The following is a 19223-nucleotide window of genomic DNA, read 5'->3' on the forward strand; positions in this document are numbered from 1 at the left end:
CCCCCCGTGTCCCCCAGGACGACGCTCGGGCCACACGGCCGTCCTTCCGGCGTGGCGTCCAGGTCACGCGGCATTTCCTGCCGAGGAGCCCGAGCCACGTGCTGCTCGCCTCTCTCACGCCAGCGCCAGCCGCACTCGGGTCCCTCTTCCCACCGCAGGGGACGCGCACGTGCAGGCCGCTGCGAGGCGAGCGGCCAGCGGGGCCTTGGGCCATCGGCCAGCTCCGCCGCGCGGCCCGCAAGGCGGCGTCCACTGCGGGGTCTCCGCACCTCCGCGGACACTTCCTGGCAGAGAAAGAACCCGAGGAACTATTTGTTTTCCTAGCTGCTGGAGTCGCCGTGCTTCTGTTGTACGTTACCTTGGCGACCACCACATTCCAAATATATTCTAATTTCCCAAATCTCCCGAGATTGGCTGAGAAAACTGCTTTCCGATGGGTCGATGGCACCGGGTGGCTGCTCAGGCAGGGACGCAGCAGGCCCGGCCCGGGGCAGACGGCGCTGGGAGGCCTCGGACCACGACGCACCGAAGCCAGTTCGCTGTGCACACCAAAAGGTCAGTCTCAAGGGAAACTAACACAAGTCTAAGTTTAATTATTCTGGAGACTTTACAGATTATGGTAGTAAATGCGATTTTTGAATTTACCTTTAAAATTAAAGACAATATACTTCCCCTTCAAAAATAAGCCTAAAAGACAGAATGTCAATACATCTGTGCTTGCTCATGATGTATGGCAATGGTTATTCCTTAAAAAGTTAATATTAAAAGAATTCTTAGCGAAGGGTAAACCAGTAATAGAAACAACAAAATTTGTAGTTACAGACTAGAAAAGCCTCCCTAATGGCAAAAGCCATTTAAATTTGATTCCTTTCCCTGGGCGCTTTCCAAAAAAAAAAAAGAGGTGGTATTAATTATTCCAGCAGAATTTAATTAATTTGGACATAATTAAAAGTCTAAAATAACATGAATTTTCATCAAGAGGTTTCTGTGCAATGATCCAAAATTGTTTTGAAAACTTCTATTATTTTGCTTTAATAGTTTTAGGAAGATTTCTATTATTTTTCAAATTTTAGCTTTACCTTTTTTGACTCCATAAATAAGAGAATATTTTGGTCGAGTGCTCAGCACACAAACAGGTCCTTCTAACAGTCTATGTTCTGAGATAAGATAAAACTCAAGAAGAGAAGATATCAAAACCAACCCCAATTCCTACCCCAAACACTTAAAGAGAACCAATCATGTTAGAAAAATTAGAATCTTGACTAACTGGAGAGAAGCAATGATTTATATCAACCTAAGTAGACTAAGACAACTTTAGACTACTCTTAAAAACAATCTAAATTGTGAAGAACACAGTTGGTCAATACCCCACAAATCCAGGCAAAAAGACAGAAAACATGATGTTTCTTCAGCAATGAGGGTATGAATAGTTCAGTGTGAAACCCCATGAGAGAGGGCATAGCACCTGCTTTTATTTTACAGGTAGCTCTAACAAGAAGACTCCATTGATATTAAACCTTAGCTTGGTTTGGAACACTAATAGAGTCTAAAATAAACACCAAATTTCACAAAAAGCAGATGAGTCAGATAGATGCATGGTCTGACATCTAACACAGTCAGGGTTGGAAGTTCTACTTCTGTCTCTGTCTCTTAAGATACAACTCGGAAGTAGTCATTTCTGCCCCTGGCAAGAGGCAAGCTACATGGCAAGCTGCATCCAAGGCGCCTGGAACTCCTTGTGAAGGAGCCATGAACATATCAATGTAAAAACAGCCTCTGGATTAGTTTTTCCCTGATGATATACCAAAAGTAATGAAAAGACAATATTTAGAATATGCTAGATTCCATGCAGTATTTTTCAACCCTAGAAAGACTCTTAACTGATGAAAGGGAGGCAGAACTAATCACTTCTTCATGAAGAAAAGGTGATGTCAGAAAATGGGGAAATGGTATCAACATAGAAAAGCTTATCAACAAATACAGTAAAATCTGAGGTTAATATCCAGGTCTTAATGTTGAAAAGACAGTAGTGAAACCTCTTTTTAAGAATCTGTTCCCTGACCTCATTAACAGTAATCCTGAATTGCTTAAACTGAACTTGATACATTTAGCTTAGGACGTGCAAATCTGAGAAGAAATGCTAAACATTTGTTAACATCTATATAGTTGATTATTAAAAAGAATTCATATCACAGTATGAAAATGTGAGAAAATTTAATTCTAATTTTAGGGGTGGGGAGAGAAGAAACTAATACTTTTTGAGGTACTCCAGTCACTGTGCTGGAAACTTTATATAATATCAGCTCATCTTCCCAACAAGCCTGCAAGGTGCGCATTGTCTCCAGGTGACAGATGAGGAAACTGAGGCTCAAGGGTATAAATTAGGTCGTAGTGCAGTTGATTTTATAACTCAGGCATGTGTGGCTCCAAACTCGGTGCTTCTTACAGTTAGTGACATTTGTAATGGCAAAGAATGTATTTTGCCCCAGAGTTGAGTTACTGCAAAGTATGAGACAACATGTCATAACTGTCTGAAGTTGGTGAGCAGGAAAAGTACAATAGAAACAAGAACTGCACCATTATAGTAACAAGCAGAATGACGTGAGGTACCTTCGATCCTCCTGGAAGAGCCTCAAGCACTTGCTGACATTAAAGTTTACGTTGAGTATGCCATTGTTTTCAGTTCATCTCTTATCCTCTAATTGACTGGTAGGTCTGAAGAGCAAACTCTCAAAATAAATGAAGAATCAAAAACCTTCCAGGATGAAGGGTATAAGGTCTTTGTCTGCATTTTCTCTCTCTCTCTCTCTCTCTCTCTCTCTCTCTCTCTCTCTCTCTCTCTCTCTCTCTCTCCCTCCCTCTATACATATACTGGAGGTACCAAAAAAATGTATATAGTGGACACTTTGGTCTACGTTGCTTGCTCAAGCAGTAGTTTGCCGTAATCAGAAGTATCCAGATGCTGACAGTAACCACTTTGAGCACCTCTTGTAATTGCAGAAGTCAGACATGGCTTGTATTCATCTTTTGTTATCAGTATATATTGAGTATTACAATTTTAATACACTTTTCCTTTCTTAAAATGTGTATACATTTTTTTTGGCACCCTCTGTGTATACACACACACACACACACACACACACACACACACACACACACACAGTGCAGGCCAGGTTGGGCTGGAAATGGGTCTGTGCTACTCTGAAATAAGGGACAAGGCTCTAAATATAGCTCTTCCCCTGGAGACCTTAAAGAGTTGGTGAGAAAAATCTAGTATTAAGAAAACTCTGCTAGGCATTTGCCCACCAGCTGCAGTCTATTGCTTTTATCCTTATAGTTTCTATTTACTGGGCTACTTCTAGTACTATGTATGTCATATTTCTAATTCATACAATAACCTTGAGGGACAGCAATTATCATTTTAATAAATGAGGACGTGAAGGATTGCAGAAATGAAGTCCCTGCCCGAAGCCACAGAGCTTTTCAGTAGGAAGCTGAGATGAGCCCAGTCCCAACTCATGTCAAAGTCCCACTCGATCCTGTGAAATCACGCTGTTTCCACACTCCCTCATACCCACCACACGCCCTCCTCTCTTCCTGTGTTGAAACATTTCTGGTTTCTGACCTCAGCACATCCCATCCCACTCTGTACCTGGCTACTCCCTTGGCTAGAGCCACCAGCAGCTCTGGGAAAACGATACCCCCACTTTCATTATTGTTTCCGAGACTAAGGGAGCCGGGCAAGTGGCTTCTACTCAGGGTGAAGCTCATTAGTCATTGTTCACTACAGCATTTGTCCTTGCTTCCGTTCTTCTTCATTTAATTGCTTACATTAGCTAAAAGATCTATGAATTCTAGGTAATGTCGTATAGAGGAAAACCTTTGTCCTTCCTGCCCAAGGGAAAAAGCTAGGAAAATGACTCAAAAATCAAACTGCTGTTTAGAATAATAGAAACCAAATGAAACAACCAAAAGTAATGAATTATGGAACAGTTAAAGTTTAATGTGCGAATTGTGTAAAAATACCTGATTTTGATAAGACAGAAACATATAACTGTGAGAAATAAACTATTAATGCAAAATTGAAGTAATGGCCTAAAAAGAAAACAAGTCACGAGCAATTTATTAAGCAATACATGTTCATTACCACTTTGTATAGCAGCTATACAACATAGGTTCTATAAAGGGTTCCTTTTGTTAAAATTCAGTTTTGAAGGACTATCTTCTCTCTGTTGCTGCTATTTTTAAAATAAGAAAATCACTAAGTATCTACAGACTAGCAACTAACCTTACAGAACACATTCAACTACTTACTCACTTGCATAATGAAAGACAGGACATAAGCTCCAAAAACAGTTATATAAAAAGAAACTAAATTGAAACTATCTTTAAAAATTATATTAAAGAGAACCTTTTATCTCCTTTAATGTACAATTAAAAAATAGTGACATAAGAGATGATATAGAAAGTTCAAGATGTCCATAGACCCTCAACCACTGAGTCTAGACACTAGCAAAAAGAATTTTCAGAGTATCTGATTAAAGTCAAAACTCTGCATCAATTTTATCCTTAGCTTATATCTTTATTCTTCAGGAAAAGATGCTTTAAAAAAAAAAAAACCCCAGAGATTATCAAACAAGCTAACAGATGGCAAGGGCACTGAATCAAGTCTAATTTGGGTTGAATTCAAGTTTGATTATCTGGAGACATGAAAGCAATTTACCTACATTAGCATCAAATGCCTAATACTGATAAAAATGTTATGAAAGTATGATCCAGTAGAAAGCTTTCTATATTGAGACTTAAAAGATCCCCCTCAGGCTAACTAGTTATAAAACTCTGGCAGTCACAGACTCCTGCTTCAGCACCCTTTATCTGTCTAGTGGGTGACAGTAACGAACCCACCTTTCTATGAGAAACTGAGAGGATTAAATGGCCCCCAAAGATGTCCGCATTTTCACAGAACCTGTGAAAATGTTGCCTTGTATGGCAAAAAGGACTTCCCGGACAGGATTAAATTAGGATCTTGTGCACTGACTTGGTATGACTTCAAATTCACTTATTTATGATTTAAGTGAAGTTACCGTAATCCACTTGCTTGCTTATGGCAAAGACAAAAAAAAAAAGTTGTTTTGATGTAAGAATGAAGTAAGTTGTGCGAGGATGTCATCAGGTCATCTGTTGTCTCTGAGAAGCACTCAGTAAGTAGCCTAGCTGCTGAGGCTCCTGCTGTGGGCTTCTCCGTAAGAACATGCGGAGGAGCAACTATGGCAAAGGGACCTTTAGACCATAAACACAGAGAGTTTTGGTCTGGCCAGTGCGACTCTTTGCCAGCCCAAAATCAGTCTCCAAAGACCTTTGGGGCACTAGCCCCCAGAAGGAGAACATCAGACCACCAACAGCTGGCACTGTCATCCCCTAGCCACAGGGGTCTTTCATTCTTGGGCTGGCAGCTGGAAGTCAGCTTGAGGTTGGTTCAGCTGTCTCTCCCAGCTACCAACTCATAAAAAGTTCACCTCCAACTAAATTTGGGCTTTATTCCTTTCATCTCCCCTTGTCTAGAGCAACAGTGTAAATTAATCTATTGGTTTATTAAGAGACATTATCCTCTATTCTACTGGTTTGTGAGATTTCCGTAGTGAACCTGTGTCAAAGGAATTGCTGGAAGAGACAGACTCAGTCTCTGAGCATAATGTGCCCCCAGAACAGACTCTGAGAAGAGGAGATCACCTAGCAAATAATAAGGGTCCTTAAAAGTGAAGGAGGTGTCAGCATCGGACTCTGAGGGATGTGATACAAGAAAGACGTGAACAGCTGTTGCTGGTTTTGAAGATGGAAATGGGCCAGAAGGCAAGGCATGTGGGCAGCCTCTAGAAGATGAGAAGGGCAAGCAAAAGAATTGTCCCTTAGAGCTGACAGGAGAAACAGTCTTGCCAAAAACTTGATCCAAGCACATTGAAAATAATTTCCGACTTCTGACCTGCAGAACTGTAAGGTAATAAATTTGTATTGTTTTAAACCATGAAGTCTGCTGTAATTGCTTACAACAACAACAGGAAAATAATATACTGGGCTCAATCTCATCTCTGACACTTACCCTAGCTACAGGTACTTGGGTGAGTTAATTATGCTTCTGAATTTGAGTTTCCTTATTTGTAAAATGGGGATGAACAATAGTAACTACTGGTTGTTATAGATATCAAACAGAATAAGTGCTAAGTGCTGTTAAGTGATTAAAAAAAAGCTATTTGTTTACTACTTCTTATTGTACACTAAGGCAACATATTGTAAGTTTTACAAAAACTGCATGCAATTCACAGTTTCCATATACACAAGAAATGTGTGTTAAAGCTTCTATCCCTAAAGTTATTGGTAATATAGCAATGTAGAAGACAATGGTTTGTTCTCATAGATTATAAAGTTCTTTTAGATCTCAAAATTCCCAAAAGGTAGAAGCAATACAAGTGTAATTTGTTCCAAACTCAGTTTACACAACCAGTATAAAGTCAAGACTCTGGACGTCATAAAAATGGTGGCGTGACGTGACCCTCTGGAAAACTTCCCTGGAATTGACAACAAATTGAACAACTATAACTCCACAAAGGACTCCCTGCACAGCAGACAGGCAGGAGGCAGAGGCCCACTACTGAATTCACCTAAGGTGAGAGAATCGTGCGAGCGGGGAGGAGGGAAGAGAGAAGTGCAGCGACGGGGCCATGCGGGCCCAGGACGCAGACTTAGCTCAGTGCCCCGAGCTCTCTGCATCCCGGAACTACTGAAGCTGCGGGAGAGGGAAGAACTCGGAGTGCTAGGGCTCCGCATACAGCCCACAGGGCTGAGGGGGCAGCATATAACATAGCTGAACCCAACACTCATGGCAGAAACCTCGGAGAAAAGATTGAGGGAAGAAGGCTGAAAATGGTGGTTTAAGCCCTCACTGCCGAGCAGAGAACAGAAGCCTTAAGCACTGAGCCTCGCTGAAACCCTCCCTACCCTCCCAGAGCTCGCCTCACCCCCACCTGCCCAGTGCTAGAAGGGGAACAGTAGCAGTGTCAGATCAAAAGAACAGAATATTTGCTCTTCTGAGAACTGTGGATTGCAGACACAGATTCGCAGCCCATCTAGTTCCGGCAAAGGGGAGGGAGCTGTGGAAGCAGGACCGGCTGTGGTGGTGGTCGCTGCCATTGCTCTGGGCCACCTCTCACAACTCCCCCGCCCCTGTCCCCACCTATCTGGGTGGATCCCTGCAGGAGTAAACAAAGCTACTGAAACACATGGGATCTGAATCTGGTGCAGGAAGAGCTTTGGAACTTCAAAAGTACTCCACATCCCCACAGGGACACAGTGCCCTATGACCCAGGAGAACTGTTAACAGAGGAGAAGCCGCCTTCCAGGAAATCCCCCCATTGTGTGAGAAGCTGGAAAAGTGCAGAGAAAATATAGCATTACTGTGTGAGAGAGAAAAAGGGCTGCAGTCAGAGAGAAAATAAAACATTCTACAAACACTTACTGGAAAACAAAAGAAAGACCTCTTCCTATCAATCTGTTGGAGACCCCGCTCTTGTAGATGTCTAGGAAGAGACATAATAAATCGTTAATAGTCATGAATAACCAAGGCAACAAGAAAGTTCAGAAAGAAAGTGAAAAGTCTTCAGAAAAAAAACTTAAAGTTATGGAAATATGAGACTTAATTGACAGAGAATTCAAGATTGCAGTTCTGAAAAAAATGCAATAAAATGCAAGAAATCACAGAAAGGAGGTTTAATGAACTCAGAAACACAATCAAAGAATAACATAAACATTTTACCAAAGAGATTGAAATTTAGAAAAAAAAACCAAATAGAAATTCTGGAGATTCAGAACTCAATAGAAGAAATGAAGAATGAAATAGCCAGCTTACGTAGTACAGTTGACTAGATAGAGGAAAGAATCAGTGACATCAAAGATAGAAACCTGGAAATACACAGATGGAAGACGACAGAAACTTGAGACATAAAAGAAAAGAAAGAACTCTACAAGAACTTTCTGACTCCATCAGAAAGAGCAATATAGAATAATAGGCATACCAGAAGGAGAAGAAAGAGAGAAGGGAACAAGAATATATTCAAACAAATTTTTGATGAGAACTTCCCAAATTTGTGGACAGAACTGGATCCTCGAATCCAAGAAGCAAACAGAACACCTAATAAACTCAATCCCAACAGGCCTTCTCCAAGGCACATTGTATTGAAGCTGTCTAAAATTAACAACAAAGAAAGAATCCTCAAGGCAGCCAGGGAAAAGAAGATGATAACCTACAAAGGAAAGCCAATTAGATTATCATCAGATTTTTCAGCAGAAATTCTACAAGCCAGGAGGGAATGGAACCAAATATTCAAACTATTGAAAGAGAGAAATTATGAGCCAGAATAATATATCCAGCAAAGATATACTTTGGATATGAAGGAGGAATAAAGACCTTTCCAGACATACAGAAGCTGAGGGAATTTTCTAATACATGACCTGCACTACAAGAAATACTAAAGGAGGCTATTCAACCACCATCAACAGGCACAATTTGTGGCAACCAAAACATAAAATGGGGAGAGTAAAGGCCTGAACTGGAATATGGGAATGGAGAAAGTAAGTGTGCTGAAGAAAATGGAATAATCTAAATATCAAACTTTCTTTTACATAAACTTAAGGGTAACAACTAAAAAAGAAATCCAAAACTGAAATATATATTGTAATAAAAAAGGAAACATCATAGAATATCCACCACACAGAAATAATAAACAACAACAAAAAGACAAAGAAACAATGAAGACACAGTCTTACCAGAAAACTAAAGATAGAATGATAGGAAATCTTCACAGATCAATAATCAGCCTAGATGTAAATGGACTGAACTCACCAATAAAAAGGCACAGAGTAGCAGATTGCATCAAAAAACTAAACACAACCATATGCTGTCTTCAAGAGGCACATCTCAGCTACAAGGACAAGCAGAGAGTCAAAGTGAAAGGGTGGAAATTGACTCTCCAACCAAATGATACCCAGAGAAAATCAGGTGTACCCATAATGATATCAGATGAAACAGACTTCAGGGTGAAAAAGATAACGAGACAAAGATGGACATTTCATAATGGTAAAGAGGACTATACAACAAGAAGACATAACAGTCATCAATATTTATGCCCCCAATCAGGGAGCACCAAAATATACCAAGCAACTACTAACAGAACTAAAGGGAGAAATTGACCAAAATGCAATTATACTAGGGGACCTAAATACATCATTTACAGCTATGAATAGATCATCCAAACAGAAAAGAAATAATTAAACAGTAGCCCTTAATGACACATTAGAGGAAATGGAAGTAATTGGCATTTACAGAGCACTTCATCCCAAATCATTAGACTACATTTTTTTCTAGTGTACATGGAACATTTTCAAGGATAGACCTTATATTGGGACATAAATTTAGCCTCAGCAAACTTAAGAAGACTGAAATCACACCAAGCATATTCTCTGATCACAAGGCTATGAAATTGGATATCAACTGCAAAAAGAAAGCATGAAAAACAACAAATACATAGAGATTGAAAAGATTAACAAAATTCACAAACCCTTAGCTAGACGCACTAAGATAAAAAGAGAGAAGACACTAATAAAATTAGAAAGGAAAAAGGAAAAGTTATCACGGACACCACAGAAATACAAAGGATCATCCAAGAATACTATGAAGGACTATATGCCACCAAATTCAATAACCTAGAGAAATGCACAAGTTGTTAGAAACATATAGCCTTCCAAGGCTGAACCATGAAGATCTGGAAAATCTAAACAGACCATCACCAGTAACGAAATTGAATCAGTCATCCAAAACTTCCCAAAAGCAAAAGTCCTGGACCAGACGGTTTCACTAGTGAATTCTACCAAACCTTCAAACAGGATCTAATACCAATCCTGCTCAAACTCTTCCAAAAAATTGAAGAAAGGACAGTACTCCCTAACTCATTTTATGAGGCCAACATTACCCTGATACCAAAACCTGGTCAGGACAACACAAAAAGAAAACTACAGACCAATATCTCTGATGAATACAGATGCAAAAATCCTAAACAAAATTCTAGCACATCAACTACAACAATGCATTAAAAAGATTATTCACCACGACCAAGTGGGGTTTACCCCAGGGGCACAAGGATGGTTCAACATCTGCAAATCCATCAATGTTGTACATCATATAAACAAAATAAAGGACAAAAATCATATGATTATATCAATTGATGCAGAAAAAGCATTTGACAAGATACAACATCTATTTATGATTAAAACACGTAATAAAATAGGTATAGAAGGAAAATACCTTAACATAATAAAGGCCATATATGACAAGCCCTCAGCTAACCTCATAATTAATGGTGAAAAACCAAAGCCCTTTGCTCTAGATTCAGGAACATGATAGGGCTGTCCCCTATCACCTCTGCTTTTCAACATAGTTTTGGAAGTCCTTGCCAGAGCCATCAGGCAAGAGAAAGAAACTAAAGGCATCCAAATTGGGAATGAAGAAGTTAAATTATCACTCTTTGCAGATGACATGCAGATGCTATATATAGAAAACCCTAAAGACTCCACCAAAAAGCTATTAGAAACAATCAACGAATACAGTAAAGTTGCTGGCTACAAAATCAACATACAAAAGTCCATTGCATTCCTATATACTAACTATGAAATCTCAGAAAAAGAAATACAAAAAACAATTCCTTTTGCAATTGCAGCATAAACAATGAAACACCTAGGAATAAACTTAACCAAGGATGTAAAAGACCTATATGCTGAAAACTACAAGACATTTTTAAAAGAAATTGAAGAAGACACAAAGAAATGCAAAGACATTCCATGATCATGGATTCCAAGAATCAACATAGTTAAAATGGCCATATTACCCAAAGCAATATACAGATTTAATGCAATCCTCATCAAAATCCCAATGGCATTTTTTAAAGAAATAGAAGAAAAAATCATCAGATTTGTTTGGAACCACAAAAGACCCCGAATAGCCAAGGCAATCTTAAGAAAAAGAACAATGCTGGAGGCATCACACTCTCTGACTTTAGCTTGTACTACAGGGCAACAAGAATCAAAACAGCATGGTATTGGCAGAAAAACAGACACATAGACCAATGGAATAGAATTGAGAACCCAGAAATAAAACCACATAAATATGGACAGATAATTTTTGACAAAGAAGCCAAAAACATACAATGGAGAAAAGACAGTCTCTTCAGTAAATGGTGCTGGGAGAATTGGATAGCCACGTGCAAAAGAATGAAACTGGACTGCTATCTGTCACCATGTACCAAAAATAATTCAAAATGGATCAAAGACTTAAGCAGAAGACCAGACACAATAAACTGCATAGAGGAAAACATAGGTACTAAACTTATGGACTTTGGGTTCAAAGAGCATTTTATGAATTTGATTCCAAGGGCAAGGAAGTAAAAGCTAAAATAAATGAATGGGACTATATCAAACTGAAAAGCTTTTGCACAGCAAAAGAAACCATCGATAAACTAAAGAGGCAACCAACTTAATGGGAGAAGATTTTTGCAAACAGTGCTTGCGATAAGGGGCTCATATCCAAAATATACAAGGAACTCATGAAACTCAACAAGAAAAAAACAAATAACCCAATTGAAAAAATGGGCAGAGGACCTGAAGAGACATTTCTCCAAAGAGGACATACAAATGGCAAATAGACATATGAAAAAATGCTCAACATCATTAATCATCAGAGAAATGCAAATATAAACCACAATGAGATATCACCTCACCCCAGTCAGAATGGCTATCATCAACAAGACAAATAGTAACAAGTGTTGCAGACGCTGTGGAGAAAAAGGAAGGCTCATACACTGTTGGAAATGCAGACTGGTGCAGCCACTATGGAAGGCAGTGTGGAGGTTCCTCAAAAAATTACGAATAGGATTACCATATGACCCAGCAATCCCTCTTCTGGGTATCTACCCCAAAAATCTAAAAACATCTATCCATAAAGATATGTGTGCTCCAATGTTCATTGCACCTTTATTTACAGTGGCCAAGACATGGAAACAACCAAAATGTCCTTCAATAGATGAATGGATAAAGAAGTTGTCGTATATATGCACAATGGAATACTATTCTGCAGTAAGAAAAAATGAAATAGGACCATTTGTGACAACATGGATGGATCTTGAAATTATAATGCTAAGCGAAATAAGTCAGACAGAAAAAGCAGAGAACCATGTGATTTCACCGATATGTGGTATATAAACCAAAGAACAAGACAAACAAATGAGAAACAAAACTTATAGACACAGACAATAGTTTAGTGGTTACCAGAGGGTAAGGGAGGTGGGGGTGGGAGATGAGGGTAAGGGGGATCAAATATATGGTGATGGAAGGAAAACTGACTCTGGGTGGTGAACACACAATGGGACTTATAAATGACGTATTAAAGAATTGTACACCTGGAATCTATGTAACTTTACTAACAATTGTCACCCCAATTAACTTTAATTTAAAAAAATGTCAAGACTCTGCACTGTTTTTCCTTAGGTTATTTCTTTATCATTCAGGAAAACTTGATTACCAAAGATAATGTGATTTAAGATAGAAGGCAGATGACTATAGCCCCACCTCCTATTTCACTAATAAAGAAAAAAATCACAAGGAAGTTAAATAATTTGGTTTGTTACCAATACTCAGCCATTTCTTGCCACAGAAGGATTACCTCCTGGGTTTTCTACCTTCAGATCTGTGGTATTTCGTTACAATATGGAGTAGCAAACTATGGTCCGTGAGTCAAATCTGGTCTGCCACCTGTTTTTATAAATAAAATTTCATTGGAACACAGGCACACCCGTCATTTACATATTGTCACTTCCTGCTACAAACACAGAGCAGAATAGTTGCAACAGAGACTGACCTGCAAAACCTACCATATTTAGGATCTGGCCCTTCCACAGGAAGTTTGCTGACTCCTGTGCTATAGTAAATGGATTCTCAAGGCATGGAGTCTTAATTTATCTTATAGAATGTTTCAAAACAATACATTTTTAGAATGACCTTTCAGCAGACTTTAAAGAATGTTACACAAATAAAGTACTACTATGGCTTAATGTACCATACAACGTCAAATATGGATGAAATTCTATGCAGTGCAGTTTCTATAACTCCAGTAAGACACCATGGGGTTGAGTGGGCTTTTGACTAAATGATGTTGATTTAATTAACAGCAAAATTACTCATCTCAGCATACACACGGCCAAGCAAAATAATATAAGACTTACTACTGCTCTAATCATTATTCAATAGGAACTAGTGTAAATATATTTGATATAAAAAACTGTTAATTATTAAAAATAATGTAAAATACTATGTTTGCTTCATAAAGCATTTATTCATTAATACTTATTGAGTACCTAATCCTAGTGGGATTATACAGCTTTTACAAGACTCATAGCCATATTTTCTATTGATCTAGTATGGGAAAGGAATAAATTATTGGGTGTGAAGAAGTGCCAGGAACTAAATGATGCAACCATGGAATTTTCAAAATAAACATATAAAGAAAGAATTCTCATTTCCATTTTCACAGCTGAAGAAATAGACTTAGGGAAAGTAAGCATCCCTACAAAGGTTATACCATTAGAGATATGAGGTGACTGAGCTGGGACTTTAGCCCAGGCTTTTCAGTCTCTAAGATTCTCTTCTCATTATTTCTCCTACTTTTTGTAATGTCTTCAATCAATGATCTCTTTGTATCTTTGGTAAAGAACTAGGGATCTCAGCTGACTATGTTTTCAAATACTTTGTATTCAAAGCTCCTTTCGAGGAAATTAAAAATTGGCTTTATCTTCAGGTACTTTCCATGGGGAAGTGGAATATCCCTATGTTTGGGCAAAAAGATAAATCAGGGTTCTAACTTTTTAAAGATAAAGGTCAATTTTGCCATTTACACAATTCTGTTAATTAAGTACATGGATCTCCCTTGGAATCAACAATACAAGATACAGGCATAATAGAGACTCATGAAAGAATCTGATACAAATTGACTGAATTTATTAATTCTAAAAATCTGCTTGCTACTATTTGACAAAGGCCAAACAAAGGATATTTTAGTTATATGTTAAACTCTATCCTTGTATGTACCTCATCTATAAGCAAAAAACCAGGACAATGTTATCCCAAAAGTCCTATGAAAAGGTCTTCAGTGAATTCAGATAGAAATGTTATGCATCTGGCAATTTTAATCAATATGGCGGTGTAGGTAACGCTGTGCTTGCCTCCTCTCACAACCACATCAAAATTAGAACTAAACTACAAAACAATCATCGAGATTCCCCTGAAGTCTAGCTGAACAGAAGTGCTACAACTATGGACATACAGAAGAAGCCAACTCGAGACTGGTAGGAGAGGCGGAGATGTAAAATGGGCTGGTCCCACACCCAGGTATGGTGGTTAAAAATTTGGGAAGGGTATCTTGGCTGTGGAGGTATTCCCCAAGAAGTGAGGGGCTCCAGCCCCACGCCAGGCTCCCCAGCCCAGTGCCAGGGAGAGGAGTTCCCACAACTTCTAGCTGTGAAAAACAGTGTAGATTGGAGCTGAGTGAGATAAAGGGTGGCTACAGTCCCAGGCGCTCCACTTGGGGGCCCACACACAGACTTACTTACTGACAGACTCACTTGCTCTGAGCTCCAGCACTGGGGCAGCAGCTCGAAAGGTATCAGGGACATATGGAGAGGAACTGAATTGTCTGGTTTCAGAAAGAGGGCAGGAGGGGCAGCTTTCTCCCAGACAGAAGTGCTGGCGGAAGCCATTGTTTCTTTGTCGAGTCCTCCCTACTCCCAGAGTGAAGACACAGGGGGCCACACAACCTGAGTCTCCATCAACCTGGCTAACACCGGCCGCCCCTCCCTAGTAATTATTGGAGACCCCGCCCCACCCAAACTGTAGGCACACCCAAGCTGCTTCTTGTGGCTTTTCCATACGAACAGCCTGTCTTGGCTCATGCTGTGGAATTTCATAAAATCTTTCAAAGGTTCACAAAACCTAAACAAGCAGCATCTGCTATGGTAAGCCCCGTACCTTTGTTGAGCAGCCCAAAGCCTGGCACTAGTGGCACCTGCCCTCAGTTCAGCACTTGGCCCCTTGAGGCACCTCCAAGCCCAGCACAGGTGGTGGCCATTTGTGGATCGCTTTGTGGCTCATGCCAGGAGGCCCTAGGGCTGGTACTACCTGGTGGATGGTTTCAGACGAAGCCTGAGCAACACCCAGTCACCTCCGAGTACGACACACCCAAAGGGCATATGAGACAGTCATCAGAGCCCTACTAAAGCAAATCCTGCTCTGCACAACATCTTCTCCACTGCAGTCACGACCAGTCTTCACAGCCAATCAGCCTGAGAGTCAATCTTTCCCGCTAATAAACAAACAGCAAGCAAGGCTCAATTACAACAGGAGAAGCACACCCGCAACACCTGGCTCAGTTGATCAGACACAGTGTGCCATTGGGTCACATAGCACATCCACTACATAACGCTGTGACACATAGAAACAAACACAGGGAAGTAGCCTGGGACACACCAAAACATACACAGGGGAGCAGACAAAGAAACACAGGGAAGCAGCCAAAATGAGGAGACAAACATGTCCAAAATGAAAGAACAAAACAAAGCTCCAGAAAAAGAACTAAACAAAGTGGAGACATGCAATATAATAAATTCCAAACACTGGTTAAAAGGATGCTCAGTGATCTCAGGACCAACTTCAACAAAGAGACGAGAAACATAAAAATGGAGATAGAAAACACAAAAAAGAACCAGTCAGAAATGAATAATACAATAACTGAAATGAAGAATGCATTAGAGAGAATCAACAGCAGATTAGATGACACAGAGGATTGAATTAGCGATTTAAAAGATAAGGTAGCAGAAAACACCCAATCAGAACAGAAAAATAATCCCCCCCAAATGAGGATACTTCAAGAGGCCTGTAGAACAACATCAAGCATACCAACATTTGCATTACAGGGGTAACAGAAGGAGAAGAGAGATAGCAAGGAATTGAAAACCTATTTGAAGAAATAATGACGGAAAACTTCCCTAACCTGGCAAAGAAAATACATATATAAGTCCAGGAAACTCAGACAGTCCCAAACAAGATGAACTCAAAGAGGCCCACACCAGACACATCATAAATAAAATGCAAAAGCTTAAAGACAAAGAGAGAATCTTAAAAGCAGCAAGAGAAAAGCAGTTAGTTACCTATAAGGGAGCTCCCATAAGACTGTCAGCTGATTTTTCAACAGAAACTTTGCAGGCCAGAGGGACTGGCACGAAATATTCAAAGGGATGAAAGGAAAGAACCTACAACCAAGACTCTCTACCAAGCTAAATTATCATTTAGAATCAAAGGATAGATATAGAGCTTCCCAGACAGAAAAAAGCTAAAGGAATTCATCACCACTAAACCAGTACACAAGAAATGTTAGAGGGACTACTTTAAGAAGAAGAGGAGGAGGAGGAGGAGGAGGAGGAGGAGGTAAAGGAAAATAAATAGGAGGAGAAGGAGGAGGAGGAGGAGGAGGAGGAGGAGGAGGAGGAGGAGAAAAGGATCAACTATATGAATAATAACATGGCAATCACTACATATCTATCAACAATTACTTTCAATATAAATGGATTAAATGCTCCAATCAAAAGATAGGGTGGCTGAATAAGAAAACAAAACTCTTACACAGGCTGCCTACAAGAGACTCACTCAGATTGAAAGTCACACAGAGACTGAAAGTAGAGGGAAAAAGATATTTCATGAAAATGGAAACAAACAAAATGGACTTTAAAAGAAAGGCTATACAGAGGGTTGGGGGGAGCAGGGTAAAGGGGATCAAATATATGGTGATGGAAGAAGAACTGACTCTGGATGGTGAACACACAATGTGATTTATAGATGATGTAATACAGAATTGTATACCTGAAATCTATGTAACTTTACTAACAATTGTCACCCCAATAAACTTTAATAATAATAAAAAAGATAATCACAAAAAAAGGGTACAGCAAGAAACAAAGCAGGACCCAGTAATCCCACTTCTGGGTATTTATCTAAAGAAATACTGTGGATGCCTGATCACTGCACTGTACACCAGAAGCTAAACATTAATGAATGCCAACTCTAATTTCATATATATATAATGTGATGGCTCGGTGCGAGGTCGGAGGGATAGTGGATGGGGGGAGGGGGTCCACAGTGTGAGGGATATAAATGATGAACGTCTAAGTATTACCTTGTCTTGTACACCTGAAACAAACAAACAAACAAACAAACAAATAAATAAATAAGAGAAAAGAAAAATTAAAAAAAAAAAGAAACCCAAATGCTACATTGAGGGGACACGTGCATCCATCTGTTCATTGCGGCATTGTTTACAATGGCCAAGATGTGGAGGCAGCCTGGGTGTCCGTTTACGGAAAAAATGGATAAAGAGGAGGTGGTGCATATACACAATACTCAGCCATAAAAAAAAAAACACCAATAAAATCTTACCTTCTCAGTGTGGCGGTTCCTCAAAAAATTACGAATAGAATTACCATATGACCCAGCAATCCCTCTCCTGGGTATCTACCCAAAGAATCTGAAATCATTTATACATAAAGACACGTGTGCTCCAATGTTCATTGCAGCTTTGTTTACGGTGGCCAAGACATGGAAACAACCAAAATGTCCTTCAATAGATGAATGGATAAAGAAGTTGTGGTATATATACACAATGGAATACTATTCAGCGTTAAGGAAAGATGATATAGGAACATTTGTGACAACATGGATGGATCTTGAGAATATAATGCTAAGCGAAATAAGTCAGACAGAAAAAGCAGAGAACCCTATGATTTCACTGATATGTGGTATATAAACCAAATACAAGACAAACAAATGAGAAACAAGAACTCATAGACACAGACAATAGTTTAGTGGTTACCAGAGGGTAAAGGGGGTGGGGGGAGGGAGATGAGGGTAAGGGGGATCAAATATATGGTGATGGAAGGAGAACTGACTCTGGGTGGTGAACACACAATGGGATTTATTGATGATGTAATACAGAATTGTACACCTGAAATTATGCAATTTCATTAACAATTGTCACCCCAATAAATAAATTAAAAAAAATAAAAATAAAAAAATCTTGCCTTCTGCAACAACATGGATGGACCTGGAGGGTATTATGCTGAGTGGGGTAAGTCAGAGAGAGAAAGACAAATATCATTTGATTTCACTTATAAGTGGAATCTATAGAACAAAATAAATGAACCAGAATAAACAAATGAAACAGATGAACCAAAATAAACAAATGAAACAGAAACAAACTCATAGATACAGAGAATATTTCGATGGTTGCCAGATGGGAAGGTGGCTGGGGGAGTGGGTGAAAAGTTGGAAGGTTTTAAGAAGTACAAATTAGTAGTTACAAAATAGTCATGGGGATGTAAAGTATAGCAAGGAATGTAGTCAAGTAATATTGTAATAACTATGTATAGTGTCAGGCAGGTACTAGATTTATTGGGGTGATCACTCCATAAGTTATATAAATGTATAAATACTATGTTGTAAACTTGAAAGTAATATAACATTGTATGAGGTGTGATCATTAAATACAGTGAATGTTTAAATACAAAAGTTTATTACAGTAAAACACACATCGCCATTAATCCCCCTCAAAATACTCTGCCTGCCTTTGAACACTTATCCCATCATTCTTGCAAGTTTCTGAAGCAGTTCTGGAAATCGTCTTTCATGAGTGTCTTTAGTTGTGCTGTGTGGCTGCCATGATGTCCTGAATCGATTCAAAGTGTTTTCCTTTCATGGTCATTTTGACTTTGAGAAAGAGCCAGAAGTCACAGGGTGCCACATCCAGTTAATAATGTGGATGAGGACACACCATAATATTTTTGACCAAAATTGCTCTACCAGGAGTGATTGTGACATGAAACCGTCTCGTTGTGATCAGAAAATACGCCGAATGCTGCTGCCAAGCGCCATCCAACGGAAAGGCGGGGATCTTCAATAAGGGAAGCGGTGCGTCGAACCTTAGTAACAGTGTGTGACAAGTTTCAACTTGTTTGGTGCAGTCAGTCAGGTATGAGCTAAGGTTGAGAGGTGTGTTTTAAAGTGTGCCTTAAATAATCCTCCATTGT

The 19223-nt window shown here is 39.4% G+C and overlaps 1 protein-coding gene across 2 annotated transcripts in view; it reads right to left on the reverse strand.

Annotated features, from left to right (window-relative positions):
* Positions 1-19223, reverse strand: part of PEAK1 (pseudopodium enriched atypical kinase 1) — a 406475-nt gene that overhangs the window by 125746 nt on the left and 261506 nt on the right. The window lies entirely within an intron of this gene.

Source organism: Rhinolophus hipposideros (assembly GCF_964194185.1).
Source record: "Rhinolophus hipposideros genome assembly, chromosome: 5".
Lineage (NCBI taxonomy): Eukaryota > Metazoa > Chordata > Mammalia > Chiroptera > Rhinolophidae > Rhinolophus > Rhinolophus hipposideros.